General features: G+C 55.3%; 3 long non-coding RNA genes across 3 annotated transcripts; 2 read left to right on the top strand and 1 right to left on the bottom strand.

Annotated features, from left to right (window-relative positions):
* Positions 1-1552: 1552 nt before the first annotated feature.
* On the bottom strand, positions 1553-23588 carry LOC125169069 (uncharacterized). Its single transcript, XR_007153430.1, has 3 exons — positions 23454-23588; positions 8728-8980; positions 1553-1957 (listed from the first exon to the last, which is right to left on the bottom strand). It is a non-coding gene; the product is annotated as an uncharacterized LOC125169069 (long non-coding RNA).
* On the top strand, positions 2512-3094 carry LOC125169071 (uncharacterized). The gene is made up of 2 exons (XR_007153432.1): positions 2512-2915; positions 3011-3094. It is a non-coding gene; the product is annotated as an uncharacterized LOC125169071 (long non-coding RNA).
* On the top strand, positions 3827-8046 carry LOC125169070 (uncharacterized). The gene is made up of 2 exons (XR_007153431.1): positions 3827-6600; positions 6986-8046. It is a non-coding gene; the product is annotated as an uncharacterized LOC125169070 (long non-coding RNA).
* Positions 23589-24669: the final 1081 nt, after the last annotated feature.

The raw sequence follows: 24669 nt of genomic DNA, 5'->3' as shown, positions 1-24669 counted from the left end.
GGAAGGGGGTGGCTGCACCTTAGAGGGTGCGCCCCGGGGAGCCCTAGCTGGCTACGGCGCCCCTCTCTGTCTGGACTTCCTGGACCCGTGCGTTGACGGTCCAGGGTGCTCAGTGTTGGCTGGTGGCAGCTGGGGGGCTCCTTCTGGTCCTTCTAGGAGCTGAGGAGGAAGGCAGAGATGGCCGGGGTGGGGGGGGGGGGAAGCAGGGGGTAGGGTCAGGGAGTGGGCGGGGCACCAGGTAGAGGGCACCGGCTCAGCTATGGATGTGGCCAGGGCCAACACGATGTGCACCTCCCGGGATTTCTTGGAGCGGAAACTCTCTGCAAAAGGGGCTTGTTCCTTGCTCTGCTTGGCACAGCTGAGATCTTCTGGGAGTTGTTTTGCTCTTGGTAATTGGTGAGAGGTTTGCTTCTAAAAGTCTGCCCAGAACCCCAAAGTGGAAGCAGGCAGAGGGCCAGCATGAGTAGAGAATGTTCTTTTTCAAACACATTTTTATAGAAGTATGTTTGGGTCTGCTCTTTGGACCCTGCGAGTTTAGAATTGGAAGTAATTGAAACAGAGCTGGGCAGGGGCTCACCTTTGCCCCACAGGCCTAGAGAGGCCCTAGAGGGCAGAGGGGTGTCCCCGGCTCTGGACGGCCAGGTGTCCCGGGGCAAATGACCTCATGCTAATCACAGACACTCCTTATCTGTGCAGAGAGCCGGCCTCTCGGGGAGCCACTGCCTTGGTAAGGCCCTGATGCTGAGGGTGCGGGAGGCGGTCAGAGCGCGGCACCCTTTGCCAAGGGCTCAGTCAGGGTAGAAAGGCGTGGGTCGGCCCAGCACGGTCCCGGTGCTGACCCCGGACTCAGCTGGCCTCTGCTCTGCACAGACAGCCGCCACCCAGCCATGGAATGAGCTGCTAACTTTGCAGAGAAGAGAGGCCTGCGGTATCCCCGTTTGCATGGTGACGGGGTATTACCTGGGCAGGAGAGCCCCCCAGGACGGTGGTTTCCTGAGCCTGTGGCAACGAGACAGGCCGCTGACCTCTTGGAGTACCACCCCCCCCCCCAACCCCGCCCCGCCCCTGCTGGGCCTCGCTTTCCACAGGCAGGGGCAGAGGTGGGACCGGTTGTTCTCGAGAGTTCTGTCCGGTTCTAAAAGGTCACTCCTGCTGCCTCAGTTTCCCGTCTGTAAAAGGATAGCGTGTAAGAGGCAGCTCCAGAAAGGAAGCATGAGGTTTGTATTTGCAGATCCTGGGAGCTCAGAGAGAACCACATTTAAAAATGGTGGAAATGGGCAGGATGGTGTGCTTCCAACCCATGTGCCTGTCTGCGGTCGTGAGCGGCTCTCCCCGGTAGGGTCCTCGGAGAAGCCGATGTCACTCGGCGGGGGGGACGGTCACAGCCTGGCACACACAGAGGTCCCTCCTCTGCTCACGTTTGCTCCCTGGGGTGTAATGCATTCCAGAGCCTTGCTGGGATATGTTACAACATTCCAGGTCCCGGCCAGAGTGAGGCGGGCCGGGCGCCGGCACCAGGAGGTCCCGTGGGCTCTCCGCTCACCTGAACCTTCGTGAACGGTCCCGGGGCCCATCCTGCCGTGCCGGGCGCTCCTCGGCCTAAACCGAGTGCCAGCTCTCCGCTAAGGGCTCCCTGTGGATCCTTTCTGTCACGCCCACTCTTGAGATAGACTGTTGTCTCCAGTTTATGGAGGTGGAGCCCAGAGGGCTTACATAACTTGCCTGAGGTCGCCCTGCCGGGGAGAGGTGAGGCGGGGCTGGGCCCGGGTACCTGACACCAGGGACTGCCCGGTGGTCCTCCTCCCAGGTCAGTTCCAAAAGCGAGGGAGACGGGGTGGGCCCCAAGACCACTGCGGCGGCGTGCGGATGGGGCCTTTTACATAACTGTGTATTTGGTGTCATGTGTATTAGGAGGAAAGTCAACCCATCAAATCTGTGATTTCACTGAGGATATTGCCTAGAAAAAAAAAAAAAGCAAGTTTTGAAGAACAAAACTATTAAGGATTTTGCATTTGAGAAAAACATTCAGTAAGAATCGGTCTAGATGGCAAGAAACCAAGGACTTGGAAAAACACCAAGCACGGTGCCAGCCCCCTCGTCCTGCACCCCGGGCTCCGCGGGGCTCCGCAGGGACCTCCCCGGGGACCTGCCCTTGCCAGCCGTCCACACCCGTTCTGTGTCGGGGAAAACCTGCAGAGAAGGACCCCGCTGCAGCCTGTCTCCCGGATCCTCTGTTGTCTGTGTCTTGTTCCTTCCTTCCCCCGTGACCACCGTGTCAGTGGCCACTTTCCCCCGAGGCCATCTTTCCCCGTGGCCATCTTCCCCCAGGGCCACCTTCCCCTGTGGCCATCTTCCCCCAGGGCCACCTTCCCCTGTGGCCACCTTCCCCCAAGGCCATCTTTCCCCATGGCCACCATGTCAGCGGCCACCTTCCCCCATGGCCACCACGTCAGTGGCCATCTTCCCCTATGGCCACCTTCCCCCGCGGCCACCTTCCCCATGGCCACTGTGTCGGGGGGTCTGGTGGTCACTCTGTGGGGAGGTGCACGGTTGGCCTCCTCTGGGACGGCCCGTTGGCTGCACTGACGCAGGTGGCCGTGGCCCCTCTGGGCTGCTTTCCCCCAGTCTTCTCTGAGGATCCCCCTCGCTCACCCCCAAAGCTGGTGCTCCTCAGCCCCTCCTCCTGTGACCTTTGGGCCCCCTTCTCAGCGGACCTCATGTCCTCCCTGTGTTTACTACTAACTCGAAGCTGGTGAGCCCCCCACGTAATGCCTCCACGCCACCTTCCGAAATCCTGACACGCCTGCTGGACGGGAGGGTCTCCCCTTGGACCCCTCACGGGGACCTCGGACTTCACCGCCTGAGCTGAGTCCCGGAGCGGCCCTGAGTGCCGGTGCCCCAGGCCTCCTCCCCACGTGTGTCCCCCCTCCTCTGGGATGCGTCCTGGTCCTACCCACCCCTCTCTCTCTCTCCGCCACCTCCCCGGGCTGAGCACCACCCCCTCTCACAGGTCAGAGGCCGTGCTGCCCGCCGCAATCCCCGTGGACACAACAGGCAGAGGGACATTTAAAAGACATGAGTGGGGTCGGATCACTGCCCTGCCTGGAACCTCCTGTGCTCTGGCTCCTCACCCAGGGCTCACCACGAGGCTGCCCTGGTTGGTTCCCTGATACAGAACCACAGGAAGAGCTCGGACAGCAACCCTCGGCGGCCAGGTGCTTAAGTGTCCTTCCTCAAGAGCCTGATGAGCGAGCGGACGTGGCCCAGGCTCCCACGGCAGCTCCCCGGTGTGGGCAGCCCAGGCTCCTTCTGTCTCGTGGCTCTGCTATCCTCGAGGGTCCAAGGTGGCTGCCTGAGCTCCTGCCATCCCAGAGGGGAGGGGGAGGGCAGCCAGGAAGTTGGACACAGTCTTTCTGCTCACACCGCTTGATCAGGCTTCCTGTGGCCACACCTGGCTGCCAAGGGGGCTGGGAACCGTTTCTGGCTGGGCGGTGTGTGGCCGGCTCCCTCTTCTAGTACTGCAGACTCGGAGAACAGCCGGCATCCCTTCCCAGGAGAGGGTGGCTCGCCCCCGACCCGAGTGCCATCCCTGCGCGCCGGTGCCCTCGTGGAAAATGGGGCGGCCTCTCCGCAAGGCGGTTGTGAGAAGCCAGTGGGACGGGCAGCAGCGTGCGCCCTGCACATCATCAGGTATTTTCCAGAGCCGCCTTTCCCCCTCCTGCCCTGCCTCTGTCACCTCAGATTTGGCGTCTGTGGCTCGTGAATCCCGGGGCCGGTTTTGGAACCGGCACTTAGTAGGGGCAGACAAAGGTGCCTCGGCCGCCTCGCCCCGGCCGCCTCTTCTGCGCCGAGGTTTTGGCACGCGGGGGCCTCGGGGGCCTCGGGAGACGAGGCTGGCAGGGGCAGGCACAGTTGGTGCGTGGCAAACCGAACCTGTCAATTCCAGAAGCGTTTGGCACATTGTTGAAGCGACTAGATGACTTTGAGAAGTGTCTGCGTGTTTTTTCCCCAAGTGTAGTTATTTTTGCCGCTGTGAAATGTTCTGAAATCTGACAGTTTTGTTTTGAGTCTTAGCCCGATGTGAAGACAGAAAGGAACACTGCCTCCCAGTTCTGTGGCACTCGCTTCTTGGGGTCCCCTGAGGACACCCTGATCCTGGCAGAGGTGGGCGAGGGGACGCCAGGTGACCGAGGTCTCCCAGGTGTGAGCGCACAGTGGGTCGGGCCTGGGAGCCTCCAGACCCACTCGGGGCCCGAGACCAAGGGCTGATTTGGCCAAAGTTAAAGCACCTACTGTGCGCCGGGCCCTCGCACCATTTATCGAGCGCCCGCGATGTTCATCCTCAGACACAGACTAGGCACCTACTGTGTGTCAGGCCTCCGTCCACCCAACGTTTACCAGGCACCTGCCATGTGGTGTAGAGACACCGGAGGGCTCTCGGCACGGGGCTGACAAGCTCCCCTTGCCGCGTTGCTGGCAGGAGGTGGGTGAGGGGGCTGCCGAAGGGGCGAAGACCCCGGAGGAGGGAGAGATGACTCGGATGCCGTCCCGGCTCCTCCAAAGCCCGCAGCCCAGCCGGGACCCTGCTGGGGAGCGGCCCAGGGCGGGAGGATCCACGTGCAACAGGGGGACTGGACACCGTCCCCATCCCCTCTGCCACCCTCTTCCCACCCTCTAGCTGACCCCACGCAGCCCACGTTGTCCCCGCCACGGGTGCCATGTGCCCGGGCCGCTCCGGGCGTCCCACACCGCGTCTCTCGCCCGCAAACCTCTCACGGGCCTCCTCAGCGACGTGGGCCGCGCCTGGGTCTCCTGGGCGGGCAGCGTCGTGCCTGCCTTCTCCTCGGGGTCCCGGACTCCGAGCACAGGGTCAGAAGGCCGTAAGGTGACGTCGCTGAGAGCCGGCGGAGCGCCCGGCCTTACCTGCGTCGTCTCACCGGACCCCAGCGCCCCGGGGAGGCAGCGGGGACCGCAGTCCCCATTTTCACAGACGACGGCACAGAGGCACAGATGACTAAGTCACCCGAGGACACACAGCGAGTCCGGTGCCTCCCGGACAAAGCACATCGTCAGGAGCTAGAGCAGCAGCAACTTCGGGTGTGCGTGGCCACGGGTCGCGCACCTGCCGCACTGTCGCCGCGGCGACCGACGACGCGGCCCTTTCCGGAGGGGCGAGCGAGGCCGGCACTGCAGCCTGAAGACGTGGCGAGGCCTCCCTCCCCCTCCCCAGCCCGCACGCAGGCCCGCGGCTGTGTCAGCCGGACCACAGGGCCGGCAGCCGTGACAAAGGTCCCCGCGGCCCAGTGAGCGGAACCTCTCCCGTGTCACAAGCCACGCAGGGCTCACGCGGCAGCTCCCGGTGGCCGGGGCACCGGCTGCTCCTATTCCCATCCCGCTGTCCTCCCGTACCTTCTACCTTGCCACTCAGGAAGCTGCTGCCCGGAGCCGCAGATCCGCCGGGCAGCCAGGGGAAGACGGTAGACGAGAGCGGGCCGTGGGGCCCTTTCCGCAGGAAGCCGCACACGCGCGTTTTGCTTACGGCCCATTGGTCACACGGCCACGGGCTGCGGTGAGGGAGGCAGGGGGCATCCCCTTCGGTGGGCTGCCCTATGCGGAGCTTGAACTTGAAGGGCTCTGCCCGGACAGAAAGAAAGGGCAGGTGGACTGGGGGACCGCTAACGATCTAGGCCACAGGCCGGCCCTTTGGGGCCCGTGATTCCCGCACAGACTCTCCCTTCTGTGCTCTGAGCGCACTCGGCCCCTTCCAGTGGGCGTGGCCCTGAGGTCCCTTCCAGGCTCTGTGTCCAGCCACACCCAGGATCCGTGTGTGATGCATTTCGAGGCTGCTGTGACCCCTCAACGAAAGGGGAACCATGGACCGTCATGAAAAGGGCAAGTTCACGGCGGTGCAGGGACGGACTGCTGTAAAGAGTTGCCTTTGGCGGAGAGGAGGGTGGACCGTGGGGCAGCCGCTCTCCCAGGACCAGCCTCGCCGCGGCCCTGCGTCAGCCAGCCCTTTGGGGCCCCCGCGTCTGTCTGCTCGCTTGGACCACCTCGCCTGCTGTCCCCGCCGTCCTGGCTCTGTCCTCCCGGAGCGGGCACCTGCCCCACCGTCCGCCCTCAGCCCACACCTGAAGAAGCCCGGCATGTGCTCAGCCTTCCTAACTCATTTCTGGTTCTGTCCACATTCCTGGGGCGTCCAGGAATTTCTTTGGGGGCGGGTTACGAAAAACAACAGGCTTTTGAAAGCCAGGCTTGGGGTTTATTTGGAAATATAATTCCTTCTAAAACTAGTCAACTGCTGGTCCATTTACAACCGGTTACTGCCATGTTGCATGTAACCCCACCTAGAGATCTTGTCCAGACCTGGCTTTTTATTCTCACGAAGTTGGTCTCTTCTTTCCAGGCCCATCTTGCGGTTGACTTATCTTGCTCATTCAAGAGCAACTGCCTTGCTGTCCCCGGAATCAACAGGCTTGGCCAGGGGGACAGCACTCCATTCAGATCGCGGCCCCAGGGCCGGCCCCCCTGTCCTGCTGGGGATGCCTCCTGGGACCAACCTCTTCTCTTCCACCGAGACTGTGTCTCCAAAGCCATCTGGTGACTCTCCCAGATCAGTTCCCAAAGTCAGGAACCCCCCCCCCTCCACCCCAACATTATGAGTCTTTCAAACCAGTCCTAGAGTTCCAGGGGCCATCGGGATGTGGTCTGCCTTCTATGCGTCTGAGGGAGCACTTTTAGGGCAACATCACAGCATGGCGGGGTGGGGGTGGGGGGCTGGCGACAGCTTTCCAGCTCACAACACCTGTGTCCTGGACCACGGAGGCCAGACCGGGGGGGATTTAGCTACAAGAGCAGCGCCCATCCCTTCTGTGTGCCCGAATCTGTATCAGTCGGGATGCTGTTCATGCTTGCTGCTAGAACAAAGATGCCCCCAGAGAGTGGCTTAAACATGATGGACGCTTCTTTCTTTCTCCCACTTCAGTCCAAACACGGGCAGTTCTGGATGTGGAGCCACTGGGACGTCAGAAGCCTAGATGCCGGGGAGCCCGCTGCTCTGTCCTCCACAAGAAACTCTGAGCTCACGGTCTCAGATGGCTGCGGCAGCTCCCTCCATCCCGTCTGCATTCCAGCCAGGGCCAAGAGGAGAAGTCATGCTCTGCCCCTTTCTCCGAGGCCCAGGGCTTGGAACGTGCACACGTCAACCCGCTCATAGTCCATAGTGAGGTGGGATCTGAGGCTCGGGATGTTCAGCCACCCACGTGCGTGTGCGCACGCGTGCGTTGCCCGGGTCTGTCTGCCCCTTCGTCCCGTGCTCTTCCCTCGGGCAGCCCCGTGGGGAAGAGGTGAGTCTGGGGGAGAAGCGAGACCCTCTGTTCCAAACCCCAAAGTGCGTGCGCCGTGGACCCATACCACGGGAGGGATTCCCGACCCGCCCTCGCGTACTTGTGGCCGTTTGCCTCGAGGCCCAGATGCCCGCTGTGTGCCGCGGGTTCGTTACCAGCGGCCGCAGGCCCGGCAGGGTCCCTGTGCACCCCTTCCCTGCTGCACACGCCTCAGCTTTCCACCTGTGACCTGGGGCGGACACTTCTGTCCTGCGACTTCATACGTCGCTGTGGGAAGTCCGGCGGGACCCGGGAGCCAACGGCCTGGGAGCTGTGAGCAGGTGCGTGTCCTGTGCTCGGCTGAGTACAGGCCCTGGGGCGACTCGGATGAGACAGGGACGGATTGCCCGGGTGGACCATCGTGACCTCGAGGGTGCTCATAAGGGAAGGAGGGACGTAGGTGAGGAGGGGCTCAGAGTCAGGGAAAAGGAGATGTGATGATGAGGGAAGCGGAGGTCGTAATGCTGCGACTCAAAGACGGAGAATGGCGCTGGGAGCGAGGGATGCGGGCGCCTCCAGAAGCTGGCCGTGGCCGGGAAACGGATGCTCCCGCTAGAGCCTCCAGAAGGAGCTGGCTCCGCGACATCTTGGTTCTAGCCCAGCGAGGCCACTTTGGACGCCTGACTTCCAGCACCGTCTAGTCATAAATTTGTGCTGTTTGGAGCCATGAAGTTTGTGTGATTTGTTACCGCAACATAGGAGACTCAGGCACGAGGGTAGGCGTGTGGGGGCGGTGGGGGGGGGGGGGGGACCGCAGCAGGCGGGGACATGGGCAGAGCGAGGGCCACGGCGGGGATGTGGGCTGTTTGCTAGATGGCCAGCGGCCCCTCAGACCAGCATGTGGGGGGCTGTAGGGCGAGGCCGGCTGGGAGGGCTGGGGGCCCGAGCACCCTGTGTGGGGTCTGTACTTAGTCTGGAGGGAGAGACACCGAACCGGGGCAGGGTGCGGACCCCTGGTGGTGCCTCTGGGCCAGGAAACGACCGGGTGTCGGGAGACAACGGGGAGACACGGCCTCACATATCCTGAGTGCTTGTGGTCACAGTGTTGTGCAAAGTTCTGGAACCCGGTGCTTGTCAGGATGTACCCGTGTGTGCAATGCCGCGGAACAAATCTTGGGTCTGCAAGCCTAGGGCTCCAAGCAGCAAGGGGAAACCAGAGGCAAAACCATGAAACTTTTACTGAAAAAATAAATGCTTTCAGAGACGTGCTTCACGCCCCTGGCCAGTGCCCTCTGGTTTTCTTTTTTCTCAGGGCGGGGTGAGTGAGGGCTGGGAGGAGTGGGGTGGGGGGGTGGCAGGGATTAGGGGGGGTCAAAGGTGCAAAAACACTTTGAAAACCGACCTGGAAACAGTTGCCGGGGATCTTAAATCATGGATCAGCCAAGATGCACAACGAAAGAAATGTGTGACCGTGAAAGAGACACATTCAAGATCGCGTGTTTCCCCGTCTTCAGTGCTCGCAGAAACAGGCCCGTTCGCAGGGGTGGGAGGCGGCGGGGGAGGGGCCCGGAGCGGCAAAGGGCTCTTGGAAGATGCCGCTCGGGAGAGCCATGTGTAGACAGCGCGTCCAACTGCCCTATGGATGGTTTCAGAGCCTGCGGGGAAGAGAAAAAACAACCTTGTGAATATTGCCAGAATGGTATCTGAATACACAGCGTGAACAGCTGCTCCTTGCCAGAGAGCCAAAGACATTCTGCTGTTGTCCGTGAAGAAAATGCATCTGACGAGGCACCGGTTCAGCAGGAGCGGGGCGGCCCTGAAGCACAGGCGCCCCCCCCGCCCCCGGCCCCCGCCAGAGGCCCCCAAGGACCTCCGAGCCCCACCCTGAGAGCCCCTCCTTTCAGCTGATGGGGCTCTTTCCGAATTTGGGGTTCTGCATTCCCCCTCTAAGAGAAAGTGCTAATTGCATATGGAAGCGGAAAGCGGTCCCCCTGGGAGCTGCAGTCTGGCTCCACGAGAGAGCCCCCCAGGGGGCCTGATGCCCCCTGTGTGGGCAGGTCGGGGTTGGGGGGGGCGGGAAGCCTCAGGACGTGAATCCCCGGAGGCCTGGGGTCTCCGGGTTGCTGACCGGCCCAGAGGTCGGAGCCACACGATATGAGAGCCCGCTTGCTCCCTCTGGAACAAGAGCCTGGTCTCTCGGTCGGCAAGGTGCCTAGGGATTAATTAGTTTAATTGGTCCCTGCTTTGGGCCAAATAGTCAATGTCAAAAGAGAACAGTAAAAGATACTTTCCCATTTGGGAAGACAAAAACCGTCCCTGCTAATGGCGGAGGGTGGTAATAACAACAAAAAGCCTTTGCTGGAGTTGACTTGAATGGCCTGGGAAGGCAGCGGGACCCTGGCAGGGACCCCTGTCGCATACCAAGCAGAGACGCGGGGCCTTGTGGGAGAGGAGGGCCGACACTGCGAAGGCCGGGCTCAGGAATGCGCGCTGCCCCCGGCGCCACCCCAGGCTCGGCACGGGCGTCTCGGGCCACGCAAGCCTCCTTATCGGGGGGTTCTGCCCCGCCGGGAGGGCCCCCAGCCTCAGGTGCAGGAGGAGACAGGCCCCAGAGCCCAGGCTGGCCCGCACCGGCTGAGGCCCCGGCCTCCTGCTTGTGTGCATTGGCGGTCGTGGTGCTGGGGAGCCTTGCAGGGAGATGGGCTTGAACTAGATCCGATGCTCTTGTTAAGAGGCACAAGGCCTGGGGGCCCCCGGGGGCCTCAGCCGATGCGGCGTCCGACTTCGGCTAGGGTCAGGATCTCCCGATCCGCGGGTTTGAGCCCCCCGGGCTCTGTGCTGACAGCTGGAACCTGCTTCGGATTCGGCGTCTCCCTCTCTCTCCACCCCTCCCCCGCTCACGCTCTGTCTCTCAAAAATGAATAAACATGAAGAAAATTAAAAAAAAAAGATGCACAAGGACATGTCTGGTGGGTGGAGGGGTGGTGGGGGAGGGGCCAGAGCCCAAAGCCAAAGTTCCGGCCAGCCGTGTGTCCTTGGGCAAAGTCACCTGGACGCTCTGGGCTCGTGCAGCGTTGCTCAGCTGTGTGACTTAGGCACATTCAGCCCCGAGACTGTGCCTGCATCGTGAGGACGGCGAGCAGGAGGCTCACTGTCACAGCAGGCCCGAGGCGGGTGGCTCTCAGTCCCGGCCGATTGGTGACCAGGGCGTGCCACGGAGGAGGCTTGGGGAGTGGTCCCCTGTGTGCCTTCTGGATCAAGGAGCATTGACAATATAAAGGTTAGAAAACGCGTTCGGGGAACAAAACACAGTGACTCTAAAAATCGAACCGGATCTCTTCTGTTTCTACTCTACCGAGTCAAGGTAGAAAATATTTACCTTTGTTGTTTTACAAGCAGTGGCCCGTGGCCAGATGAAATGGGGACTTTGGTCCACGGAGCTGAGAGGGCAGAGGAGGAGGAAGCCCCTCCTGGATGCTCGCCCCGCGCGGCTACCGCGGAGAGCCAGGAACCCAGAGCGCAGGCCGTCGGTGTATTTGTTACTTTGTTTTTAATTGTGGTAAAATATATTAATATTTCCTTAAAGAAATTTTAATGATTATTTATTTATTTTTGTTTGAGCGAGAGAAAGAGCACAAGTGGAGGAGGGGCGGAGAGAGGGGGAGACACAGAATCCGAAACAGGCTCCAGGCTCCGAGCTGTCCGCACAGAGCCTGACACGGGGCTCGAACCCACGAGCCATGAGATCATGACCTGAGCCGAAGTCGGACGCTCAACCGACTGAGCCACCCGGGCGCCCCTAATGTTTATTTATTTTTGAGAGAGAGAGAGAGAGAGAAACAGAGTGAGCAGGAAAGGGGCGGAGAGAGAGGGAGACACAGAATCCGAAGCAGGCTCCAGGCTCCGAGCTGTCTGCACAGAGCCCGACGCGGGGCTCGAACCCACGAACTGCGAGATCATGACCTGAGCCGAAGTCGGACGCTCAACCGACTGAGCCACCCGGGCGCCCCAAGTACATTTGCAGTGTTGTACAAGCATTGCCACCATCTATCCCCAGAACTTTTACATTTTTCAAAACACTAACTCCCCTTTGCCCCTCCCTGGACCCTGGCCCCCCCATGCTGCTTTCTGTCTTCACAAATTTGCGTACTCTAGACACCTTGTGTGAATGGAGTCACACGATGTTCTTTTGTGACTGCCCGTATCACTCAGCATAACGTCCTCCAGGCTCATCCATGTGTAGCAGGTGTCGGAACTCCCTCCTTTTTATGACTGAATAATATTCCATCTCGTGTATCCATTCATCTGCCTGAGGGAAGCTTGGGTTGATTTGCACTTTGTCTCTTGTGAATAGTGCTGCTGTGAATATGGGTATTTAAGGTTGCTTTTTTTCCCCCCTCAATTATTTTGAGTATATCCTCAGAAGTGGAACTCCTGGATTATAGGACAATTCTATGTTTAATTATTTTTTTAAATGTTTTTTTTAAATTTTTTTTCAACGTTTATTTATTTTTGGGACAGAGAGAGACAGAGCATGAACAGGGGAGGGGCAGAGAGAGAGGGAGACACAGAGTCGGAAACAGGCTCCAGGCTCTGAGCCATCAGCCCAGAGCCTGACGCGGGGCTCGAACTCCCGGACCGTGAGATCGTGACCTGGCCGAAGTCGGACGCTTAACCGACTGCGCCACCCAGGCGCCCCTGTTTAATTATTTTTTAAAAATTATTTATTTTGAGAGAGAGAGACAGAGAGCATGAGCAGGGGAGGGCCAGAGAGAGAGGGAGAGAGAGAGAATTCCACCTCGGGACTCGATCCCATGAGCCACGAGATTGTGACCTGTGCTGAAACCAAGAGTCAGGCGCTCACTGGCTCAACCACGCAGGCGCCCCTTTATGTTTAGTTTTTAAAGGAACCACGCTTTGCACCATTTTGCATGCCCACCGGTGGTGGAGTGGCTTCCGGTTTCTCCACATCCTCGCCAACATTTGTTATTCTCCATTTTTAAGTGACTGTTTTCTTGTATCCATCCCAGTGGTTGTGCAGTGGTATCTCACTGACTTTGCTTTGCACTTTCCCTGACGACTAATGAGGCTGAGCATCTTTTCAGGGGCTGTTCGGTCATTTCTGTAACTTCTTTGTGGCACTGTCTGTTCAAGTCCTTTGCCCGTTTTTGAATCAGGCGGCTTATCGTTTGGTGGTTGGGTTGTATTTGCGTCACGTTCGACTTTAAAAATATCACACGAGAGGTGGCTTGTCTTCATCACGGAATTTTTGGTGCCTCCTTCAATTCTGCACCTGGGGGGAGTACCTCTTTGCTCACTTGCCTTCCAGCTCTGTGTCTTTGGGGAGGAAAATTCTTGGGTAAGTCCCTTGGAGGGGAGGGTGACCCTCAAGGCGGGGGAACTCCAGGCAAGGAAGAGAGTGTGGGGTTCCTGGGGTCTGGCAGGAAGGGGGACGGGAAGGGCCGAGGAAGGTCTGAGTCCTGGTGTCCTCATGGCCATGATGGAAGAGCCCCTCCCCTCCAACCTTCGGTAGAGACTGCGCTCAGACACGGGCTGTCCATATGTGGTTTCTTATGGAAAGACAAAGGGTTGAGTTCCACATTTGGGCCAACGCTTGGGAGAGGGAAACGGGCAGCAGCAAATGTAGTGTTGGGAATGGACACCGAGGTGACCGGGAGAAGCCAAGTGCTTGGCAATGCTAGCTTGTCAGGGAGGCGCTTGTGTGCACCAACAGATCTAGCTTCCATGGGGAGGGAGACCCCAGAGACAATGCAGACTCTTCCTCCTACGTGCTGAGCTTTCTCCTGCCCGTGTGGCCGTGGTGTGTCCACAGCATCCAGGGAAGATGGGTCTGATTGAGACGCCCGTTCCCCAAGCTCAAACCGCACCTCTTTTCCAAAGGACTCGTGTTGCTTCCTGCATCTGGGCCACCGTGTGGCGTAGCCATCACCACAACTGTGCCCAGAGGCAGTGGCAATGCTGTCCTAACTCTCCAAGTAATGGAGAGGACCTCACAGAGTCTCACCCGACTCCATCCCAACCACAGCACCATTAACACTGAGCCTTAACCACCTGTTCAGGCTCCTGGACAGCATTCTGAGCAGCGTGGTTATCCAGCTCGGTAAAACATACCGGTTGGCTCTTCTACTCAATGACAGAAGTGCTCTTTCCAGGAGGCCCAGCTGAGACGCCACGTCCAAATTTGACGGGAACTCTAACTCTGCAAATCCGACAAGTTCAATAAGTCCCAAGTAGGATAAACACAAAGAGAGCCACGCCAACACACATCACGGTGAATTTTCAGACAACAGAGCTAGAGAGAAAATCCCAAGAGCAGCCAGAGAAGAATGAGACATACAGAGGGGACAATACAAAAATGACAGCTGTATTCTTTTTGGAAACAGTGCAAGCCAGGAGTCAACGGGGTGACGTCTTTAAAATAGTGAAAGAAGCCGTTAATCTAGACTTCTATTACTCTGCAAAAATATCTTTCAAAAATGAAGGCAATATCGTTGTTTTTTTTTTTATTTTTTTTATTTAAAAAAAAAATTTTTTTTTCAACGTTTATTTATTTTGGGGACAGAGAGAGACAGAGCGTGAACGGGGGAGGGGCAGAGAGAGAGGGAGACACAGAATCGGAAACAGGCTCCAGGCTCCGAGCCGTCAGCCCAGAGCCCGACGCGAGGCTCGAACTCACGGACCGCGAGATCGTGACCTGGCTGAAGTCGGCCGCTTAACCGACTGCGCCACCCAGGCGCCCCAATGCTTCATTTATTCTTAGAGCACGAATGGGGGAGGGGCAGGCAGAGAGGGACACAGAATCGGAAGCAGGCTCCAGGCTCCAAGCCATCAGCCCAGAGCCGACGGGGGGCTCGAACTCACGCGAGATCACTCGAGATCTCGCGAGATCGTGAACTCCCGGACCGCGAGATCGTGACCTGGCTGAAGCCGGCCGCTTCACCGACTGCGCCACCCGGGCGCCCCCAAAATAAACCGTTCTGACCTGTTCCCCAAAGGAAATAATGTTTGGTGTGGATCCTTCTACACATTTTGTGTATTAAACACAAACATATGAAAACATATATGGGGCATAAATTGCTATTGTCCATGAAATCTTTCACATTATTCTGCTATACGTATTTAAAAAACGTATTAAAATAGTTCTCAACTTTTAATTTCCTTAAGAGACAATTGCCTACTTAATACCAAATATCAACAAGGTAACATTTTGCATATTGAGAAGTAGAAGTGGGGCGCCTGGGTGGCTCAGTCGGTTAAACATCCAGCTTCGGCTCAGGTCATGATCTCCAGGTTTGTGGGCTCGAGCCCCGCGTCGGGCTCCGCCGTGCTGACAGCTGGGAGCCTGGAGCCTGCTTTGGATTCTGTCTCCCTCTCTCTTCCCTTCCTCGCTCACGCTCTGTCTCTCTCTCTCTCTCAAAGATAAATAAACATTAAAAAAAAAAAGAGAGAAAAGTATAATCTATGGCAACCATAGCACAATGGGCAGGAGAGTTGGAATGAAGCATGTTGCTTCAGGATACTTGTGTCACACGTGACCTTGTGTAACATTTGGAACTAGACTCTGAGAAGTTAAATATGCATATTTTGAATCCTGGAGCAAATCCTAAAAATTAGAACAAAGACATATAGTTTATTAGATATTAGTGGGGAAGACAGAATGAAAATTAATCCCAAAGAAGGAAGAAGAAAGGAAAAAGGAACCGATGGGACAAATAGAAAACAGACACAAATATGCTAGAATTAAACCCAGCGATGCTGATAATTGTATGAGGTAAACGTCTAAACCATAAAGGTCTAAATACTCCAGTAAAAGGCAGAGATTGTGACACTGGATACAAAAACAAGGCCCAACTATATGTTGCCTACAAGAAACCCATTTTAGGGGCACCTGGGTGGCTCAGTTGATCAAGTGCCCCACGCTTGGTTTCAGCCCAGGTCGTGATCTCAGGGTTGTGGGATCAAGCTCTGTGCTGGGAGTGGGAACTGCTTGGGATTCTCTCTTTGCTTCCCTCTGCCCCACTTGAGCATGTGCTCTCTCTCTCTCTCTCTCTCTCTCTCAAAAAATAAAAGAAACCTATTTTTAATATACAAAAGTCAATTGCGTATTTATATGTAGCATATATATATGAATATATATAGTATACAGACGATATATATACTACAAACTAGCAAAGAACATTGGGTAATCAAAATTAAAAAGTACTTTACTACAAATGAATCATATAATCAAATGCCAATCATATGAATGGCATCATGTGATGACATTATATAATCATGTAAAAAGCAAAGGGATGGGGGAATGTTGAAAAGCTATTGGAGCCAATCTGAGAGAGCTTCCAATGGCCAAAGCTAGAACAATTTAAGCAGTGGAATAAACAATGGCAATTCTGAAGTATAATTCAAAGAATAAAGTAAATGTCTGTTAGTCCATGCTGATAAAATTAATAATGGGATAACCGCATAAATGGGAGAAAGGGAGCAACAACTTAGAGAATTCCAGCTAACTGTCAAAGGAATGAGGGTAACAGAAGAATCACCATTATAATTCCACAGAAGTGATGGAGGCAAGATGCACTGTGGATGTTAAAATTAGCGGGCAAAAGTTTAAGAAGAAACAGAGTATTTGCTTAGTCTCAAAGTGTCTCCCACCCCAAACTTACTAATGAAAAGAAAAAATAGTAGAATACCATGCAGGAATCTCCAAGTGATTATGAACTACCCACTATGATGCATATCACCCCAGTGATGTTCTTCTTGATAATGCTTAACCTCAAACAATCATGGGGAAACATCAGACAAAGCTAGCTTGAGGGGCAGTCTACAAAACACCTAACCATTACTCTTCAAAAGTGTCAAGTGATGAAAGACAGGAATACTGAACAACTGTCACAGATTGTAGGAGACTAAGGAGAGGTGTCAACTAAATATGATGTGGGATCTTGGAGTCCAAAAGAACACTAGTGGAAAAATTGGTAAAATCTAAACAAAGTCTGTAGTTTAGTAAAGAGTATCATACCAATGTTAATGTCTCAGTTTTCAAAATCGTACCATGATTTAGGTATTAACATTAAGGGAAGGTGAGTGAAGGTTATATGGCAACTCGCTGTACTCTTTTAGCAACTCTTCTGCTATTTTAAAATTATCTCAAAATTAAAAAGCTTAAAAATAATACCATTTACAATAGCATGAAATGTATGAAATGCCTAGGGATTTACTTCACAAAATATATACAAGACTGTATGCCAAAATTTATAAAGCAGTCCTGGGAGAGATTAAACGTGGCACAAAGAAATAAAGAGATATTCCATGTCCATGCATCCAAAGACTCAATATTATTAGATTTCAATTCTGTCTTTTTTTTTTTTTAATTGGAGCGAGAGAGAGCAGGGGAGAGGGGCAGAGGTGGGGGAAAGAGAGAGAATCCTAAGTAGGCTTCATGCTCAGCACAGAGCCCAAAGCAGGGCTTGATCCCATGACCCTGGGATCATGACCTGAGCTGAAATCAAGAGTCTGACACTCAACTGACTGAGCCACCCAGGTGTCCCTCAATCCTGTCTTCAATGAGCTATTGATTCAACATAATCCCAATTACAATTACAGCCTGTCTTTTTTGTAGAAATTGACAAGGTGATCCTAAAATTTAAATGGAAGTGCAAAAGACCTAGAATAGCCAAAGCAATTTTCTAAAAAGAACAAAGTGGGAGGATTTAGACTATTGAATTTTAAGACCTATTTTAAAGCAATAGTATGACATTGACCTAAGGATAGATATCTAGATCAATGGAATAGAATAGAGAACCCAGAAATGGATCCATGTATATATGACCAATTGATTTTTTAAAGAAGGGCCAAGGTAAATCATTGGGAAAAGCAAAATCTTTAACACAAACGTTGGTGCAACAGTGGGATATCCATATATAAAAAATATAAACCTCAACCCCTACCTCACATCATACACAAAAATTAACTTGAAAGGGATCACAGTCGTAAACATAAAGGCCAAAAAATAGAACACTTCTAGAGAAACTAGAAAAAATATTTGTGACCTTGGGGTAGGCGAAGGTTTCTTAATAAGACCCACACAACCAAAAACATAAAAGTAAAACTTGGCCAAATGGTGGTCATCAAAATGAACAGCATCTGTATTTCAAGGGACCTGTTAAGAAAATGAACAGATGAACCACAGCCTGCGAGCACAGGTTTGCAATACGCCCACATGATGAAGGACTTTATCAGAATAAATAAGAACATTTTTGCAACTCTAGGATAAGACAAACAGTGCCTCATCAGAAAAAGCTTTGAGCAGCTACTCCACGGAAGAAGATACGCAAATGACTAATCTGCTAGTTGTTCGCCCTGCCTGGCTTGCTCTCCCTCCATACTCTGTTCCGCTCACTCCCTCCCTTACTTCAAGTCTTTGCCCAGCTTTCACCTTCTCAGTGAGACCTTCCCTCACATTTTAGTAGCTACTACACTCTGCCCCAACCTCTCCCACCACACACATACCTGAGATCTTCTTTCTGCATGCTCTTTTCTTTAGTACTTTTTTAAAAAACATTTATTTAGTTTTGAGAGACAGGGAGAGACAGAGCACAAGTGGGGGAAGGGTAGAAAGAGATGGAGACACAGAATCAGAAGCAGGCTCCAGGCTCCGAGCTGTCAGCACAGAGCCTGACGTGGGGCCCGAACCCATGAACCGTGAGATCGTGACCTGAGCCAAAATCCGACACTTAACTGACTAAGCCACCCAGGCGCCCTGAGGGCTTAATATTATTAATAAGATTTTCATAGCCAGTTGTTTTGGTTCTTTTTCAAGTTTATTTGGTCTTTTTTGAAAGTACTTTGCGAACTGCCCATTGTTCGGTTTCTTGATTTCAGTTCTTGAAACACTAAGAAAAAGTTTATTTAAGTTTCCTACTCAGTAATTGCATTTATTTGTTGAATTTGGGGGTTCTAACTTGGGATTGTGATTTCCTGTTCAGTGGGTCTGTATTTGTGGGAATCCTATGAGGTCAGGTTGAGGGGGATTTGAGTTTGTTTCCACTAACTGGACCTTATCAGAAATATCTTTAAGTTGATTTTACAGTTTGGGATTTTCTGGATCACAGAGATGTTGTAAATCCACGCCCCCCCCCCCCCCCAACTCTTGTGAAGTAAGGACTGTGGATATGAATTCTCAGAAGAGATTAGTTTTCTCCGCCTAGGCCCCAATAGTGATGAACAAGTTACCTTGTTACCCTGCTTGCTATCTCTTTTTGCCAGGTGTATCAGTCGGGGTAGCCTATGTTCTGCTTCAGTAACAAATAGTCCCTCTTACTGGTTCAACCTAACAGAGACTTATTTCTTGTCCTTGAAGCTCTTACAAAGTTTGCAGGGAATCTGAGCGACTCTCCAGGCAACTGTCTGCCACAGAGTAACTCAATGATCCAGGTTTCCTCAATCTCAACACAGCTCTGCTATCTGGGTACACGGCATCCATGGGCACCGAGGGACTGGGAGGAGAGACGGCCCTGGAGAGTCTGGCATGGGCTGTTGATTGCTTTAGTCTAGAAGCGGCTCACATCTCTCTTTCTCAGCACCTTTTGGCCAGAACCAGTCACAAGGACAGGCTAATTAAGAAGGGGCAGGGAACCCGTTCATCTGTGTCTGAAGGGAGGAACACTGAATCGGGGAGGGGGGGAACTAGCTCTGAGCTGTCAACGCAGAGCCCGACGCGGGGCTCGAACTCACGAACGGTGAGATCACGACCTGAGCTGAAGTTGGGGGCTTCACGGACTGAGCCACCCAGGCGCCCGACTCCTCTTCTTTCCACAAGCTAAGGTGCATTTTGCAAACGACGTTTACTGCCTTTTATGTAGCATCCCCAGGCATTCATTGTAGGAGGTAAGTATTCATATTACGTTATAGATGAGGAAAGAGGCAGAAAGCTTCAGTAACCTGCCCGGGGACACACATGGGGGGTCCTGGAGCCTTTCTTCTCAGCCGGCCGGTCTGACCCCATGGCCAGCTCCTTCCGCTGACCTTCCTTGGGACGGAGAGGGATGGTGTCTGGCAAAGAGTCCCGGCGCGGGCTTCCCGGAGGGGGCAACCTTTGACCGGGTCTGTAAGGATGTGAGGTTGGGGTGTGAGTGGACCCAGAGACACATGTTGGCCGCTCCATAAATATTTGCCGAATAAATGAATACGTGAATATCCCGCTAGAGGAAAGAGGATGAATAATGCTGTTGGTAAAGCGTGAGTCAGTTTCTTGCAACGGCTCGTGTTTGACCCAGAGTTTTTCTACCTGCTCTTGCCTAACTTCCCAAGCTAAACAAACCGGGAAAACACTCGCAGGAGCGCCAGGGACGGAGTCTCTCCTGCAGGCTCAGCCCTGGCAGTTACCTAACATGACAAGCCTGTCTGAGCCCTCAGCAGAAGCGGCCCGGAGGACTGGGAGGTCAGCCCTGACGCCCACACCGAGACTGTCATCGCGATGGCTCGAGTCCCCGGGCCGTCCCGCCAGTGCACCCAGGAGAAGCAAAAGCAAACAGGGAAATTCTGGGTTGAGCCTGGACTTGGGTCAGATCCCGTTCGTAAACACCCTCCCTTGTGTTTAGTGCAGTGAGGGAACCTGAGCCCCCGGCTAGGAGAATGAGATCCAGAAAGGGCCGGGAGGCGGCCGTCCGGGGACACCCAGCGTGCATGCACGCCTCGGGTGGTAAGTGGGGGGCCAGGGGGTGCAGAGGGCTCAGGGCGAGGTGGCGGGGGCCGGATGCCTTTCAAGTACTTCCAGTTTCAGGTAACGAGAGCACTTGCGGAGGGTAATCAAGAGGTCATGTTGGCAGACTCCTGCCGAGGCTCTCTTGGGAACGTTTAGAAGATGGAAATACTGTTGTCTTGCTCAGACGGCTAGGATGTTTCACAGAAGCCGGCTTTTCCTTATCGATCTCCCGCTGGGGGCCGGGCTCGCGTTAGCGCTGTCACACCGATGAACTCAGGCCGTCCTCATCAAAGCCCGCACAGCAGCTCTTATCACCCCCGGTGCCCACACGAGGGATCGAAGGTGCTCTGGTTAAGTGAGTTGTTCCAGGTCACTTAGCTGGGAAGTGTGGCCTGGGGACCCTGCTTCTCCATTAGGTGCGGCGGGCACGGCGCGACAATGTCTGTCCCAACACCATTCTCTTAGGGGCTCGTGCACAGCTATTGGATTTTGCTTAAAGCTGAAACGTGGCGAAGTATTTGAAGGTTTATAAAAGAAAAAAATGTTATATTATTTTTATTTATTATTTTTTTTAATGTTTGTTTATTTTTGAGAGCGACAGAGACAGAGAGGCAGAACGTGAGTGGGGGAGGGGCAGAGAAAAAGGGAGACACAGAATCCAAAGGAGCAGGCTCCAGGTTCCGAGCTGTCAGCACAGAGCCCGACGTGGGGCCCGAACTCACGGACCATGAGATCGTGACCTGAGCTGAAGTCGGACGCTGAGTCACCCAGGCGCCCCAAAGAAAATTTTAAATATGGATATTATTATGGTGCGGCCACGAAAGTCACAACGCAGCTCGGAGGGATTTTAACTCGGCCTGGCTCCCCCAGAGCCCGCCCAGGTCCTCGGGAGGTCTAGGAGGGGCGTGTGACTGGTGCGTCTGGGGCTCCTGACATCAAACACAACTCCATTGAAGGGCGCTCCCCTTTTCCCAGCCCCCACGCATGACGTAACTGCTGTTCCTGCCTGTCGTTGGGGGTGGGGGGGTGCCCAAGACAGGCTTCTAAAGATGGGAAGTACCGAGCAGTAGTGATCCGCCCTTCCGCTTATGCAGTCGGTCCCACCGCGGTCTTGGTTTTTTTGAATAAACTGTCCATCGTAGAACGATTTCAGATTTATGGAGAAGTTGCAGAGACAGTACGGAGTTCCCGTGCCCCCCCCCGGCCAGTTTCCCTGTGGCTAACACTGTGTGTTACTGCAGCACGATGCCATTACCAACCAGCCGACATCGGTCCATCGTTAACTTGACTGCAGACTGGATTTGGATTTCCCTGGTTTTCCCACCGACGTTCTCTCTCCGTTCCAGCATCCGAGCTGGGCAACGAACTCTGCGTGGTTGTCTTGTCTGGTCCGTATCGCTTTTCGATAACCTGCTCTGCCGGGCGGGGCTTCGGCCGCGGTCCAGTTCGTGGTCCAGGGGGTGACGTAGACGGGGGGCCAACGCCCGCGTCGTGGTGAAAGGCTCGAAGGACGACGCGGCCTGGGCACCGGCAGCTTCCCCTGGGAAGATTAGCAAAGGCAGGCCTGCAGCGCTTTGGGCTTTGAAAGGAGGGCGCTTGATGGAAAAGCCAGCTTGAATAATAACACCGAGCACTGTATTTTGATGGGATAATTGTTTTATATTTATAAAGATTCTTAATTATCTCCAGCAAATGCATTTAGCTCACTTGGTAATTGAATTAAGGAAAATGTCTTTTCAAGCGTTGTGAGTCGTTGCCATAATAAAAAAGAATAACTTAAAAGCGCTTCCCCACATGACCTAGACAGGCTCGTTATTACCGAAGGCTGAGTAATTCCATTAAGGACCCAGCCGGCTCTAATATAACAGGTATTCTAGAGATGCCGAGTTAAAAGGACAAGAGACAACGGAAATTTCCTTCCTTTGGGGACCCCTCGATGATCCCCCATTTACAGCCGGTCTTTCCGTCCTGGGCCTGGGGCACCCTGCCATTTTTGTGACGTGTCCCAATCGCACCGCACGGTGACCGTCTCAGGGTCTGTCCCCTACCCCTTTTCCCGCCCACGTGTGTGTCTCGAGAGCTGGGACTGCATCCAGCCCACTTAGGTAGCGCAGAAAAGAAGCCTGTTTGGCACCTCCCGAACCGAGTTCTTCCACGGCTTCGAACGTTTCTTCAGAAAGCACCCTCTCGACGTTTTATCTTTGGCTGGACACGCTTTTTAGCTTATGGGGTTGCAAACGCCCAGGTCACCGGAATGCTGGCCGCGAGGGCCTGGGCTGGGGGGGCGGTCCACAGCTTCAAGGACACGGTGTCTTGATGGCCCGAATCCCCGGGCTTGGCAGGCAGCTTGGGGGAGTGGGGTGGGACGTGGGGAGGGCCCCGGGGGGAACCCAGACAGAATGGCCCCGAACTTGGAAGAAGACCAGTGTTCATCCTGGAGTTTATTGCATCATAAACGTGTCTCGACTTTCGCGGCCGCTTCCTGGCCCTTGCACGGCCCAGGTGAGCGTTCTGCTGATTAGGGAGTCGCCTCCCCCACCCCCATATTGCCTGTCTGAGGTCACGGAAGGAGCGAAGCCGCTCTTGTGTCTGGTTGGACTTCTCGAAGGGGTGAAACCGACCCATGGGGGTGCGGTGGAGGAGGCCGGCTCCCCGGTTCTCTCAGAGGTGCGTGAATTCAACAAGTGATCATGAAGTGCCCGCTATGCCCAGACACTGGGCTGGGCTCTGCTGATATGGCGGGGAGCCAGCCAGACAGGCCACTTAAGGCACGGAGTCTACAGTCCAGCGCGGAGACCGACACGGAACGGGGGAACGAAACGAGAAGCGGGGTAACTGTATGCTGATAAGCGTTATCCTCTAGGGCAATAAATTGGGGGTGCGACGGAGGTGCTGGTGGGGCTGGGAGGCACTGCCCACGCTCTGGGCACCGAGCTGAGCCCGTCATCACCGGGGCAGCCCTGGGCCCACTCCTTACGGAGCCTGTCACGGCGGGCGGCCTCTCCCTCACCATTCTCGACTTTTCTCCTCTCTTCCTCCTCTCCCCGTCACCTTCCCACGCCAAAGCCAGCGTGCCCCACGGTCCCGGCACGGGCAGGAAGATCACGTTGTCCCAGTGCCAACTGCCCCACCGCCGTTTCACGTCCTAGTTCGGATGCTCGGACAGAGAGCCGCCCGTCCAGCCTAGGCGCGGACTGTCCCGGGTGGGGACCGGTCTGGTGCAATCAGCTGAGCCGGGTGCAGAGTGAGGGAGCCGGGACGTGGGAGCAGGGGCTGTGGGTGTGACGGGCACAGCGTGGGTGTGGGTGGCCCAGGCTGCAGGGGGGCGTGAGGCCGGGATGGAGTCCTGCTCGGCGAGACTTGACATCTCGGCAGCTCAGCTAAGCGGTGCCCCGCACCCTACTTACCTGCGTGCGCTCCTGCCCCGTGGAGGGACCCCGATCCTCCGCTCCGGGCTTCTCTGCTCTCCCTGCTCGGACCACCCCCCGGAAGTGTCCTGCCCTGCCAGGGGCAGGAAACGGGAAGTGATTTTGTAACTTCTGTAACGACGGACAGATGTAAGGGCTGTTCCGCTGCCCGTAGTGATGGTTCCAAAGGGCGGCTCTGGGAGGGTTCTCGTTCTCCATTTTTATAGAATTCCACATCCCTTTGGAATCTTGGGATTACAAAACAGCCACCGAGAAATCATGCACCCCATTAACATCGAGACTTTTATGTATTTACAAGTCAGCTTAAATTTTTACCAAGAGAGGTTTTCAAAATGTAACATGTGTTAGTCACTGCGTGAATTGCGAAACCAAGGGAATATCTCCAAAGTGCTGGCCTTGACAATGTAATCTGGCAAGGCTTGGGGACGAATAAAAATAACACTTCTCAGCATCGCTGTCTCAAAGGGTAGGAGGGATCTGGAGCCCTCCCCAAGCCCATAGGTAGTCGGTTTGCCTGAGCAGGACGGTGGCCGGTCAGCCAGGGGTAGCGGGAAGAGAGTGTGTCTGGGGAGTCGGGGGTCCTGGCGTGAGTTCTAAGTCTGTCACTCACTGGCCAGGTGACCTCAGGCCTTTGCCAGACCCCGCTGAGCACGGAGAGGTGCCCAAGGTGGTGCCCGCAGTGACAGGACCCTCCCCCCACCCCGCTCCACTGACTCCCAGGCGACTTCAAAGCCAGAGGCATGGGTGCCCATCCCCTCGCCGACGTCCAGGCGGCCTCAAGGGCCGTGTCTGGGAGGACGGAGGGAGGTGGCGCCCGCAGCTGTACCCCTAGCTTGGTTTCTAAACACAACAACCCTGCACCTCCCCGCTGAGCCGCAAGCCCGCAGGTGGCCCGATGAACACGTGGTTTCTGGATGTGACATGAAAGTTAGCATTTGCGCTCGTTGTCTGGGTCCCGCGGGTTTGTTTTTCTTGCTGTCGCGGTCCTGAAATGTTCCCAACCGTGTTTACGTCGAGGCGGGATGCAGGGAAGCGGGGCGCTGCTGTTCCGGGATCTGCGGGGCCCTGCCCGCCCCAGCCTCCCGCAAAGTGCCAGCGGCCGCCGCAGCTGGGGTCCAGAGTCAGCCGGGTGCACAGCCCACAGAGGCGTCCGGGGCACCTGGCTCCCACCCGCCTCACCTCTGCGGGCGTCCGT

The sequence above is a fragment of the Prionailurus viverrinus genome, chromosome B3 (genome assembly GCF_022837055.1).
Source record: "Prionailurus viverrinus isolate Anna chromosome B3, UM_Priviv_1.0, whole genome shotgun sequence".
In the NCBI taxonomy this organism is placed as follows: Eukaryota; Metazoa; Chordata; class Mammalia; order Carnivora; family Felidae; genus Prionailurus; species Prionailurus viverrinus.
Note: the sequence above shows the minus strand (reverse complement) of the source record. Positions and strands in the feature narration are given on the sequence as shown.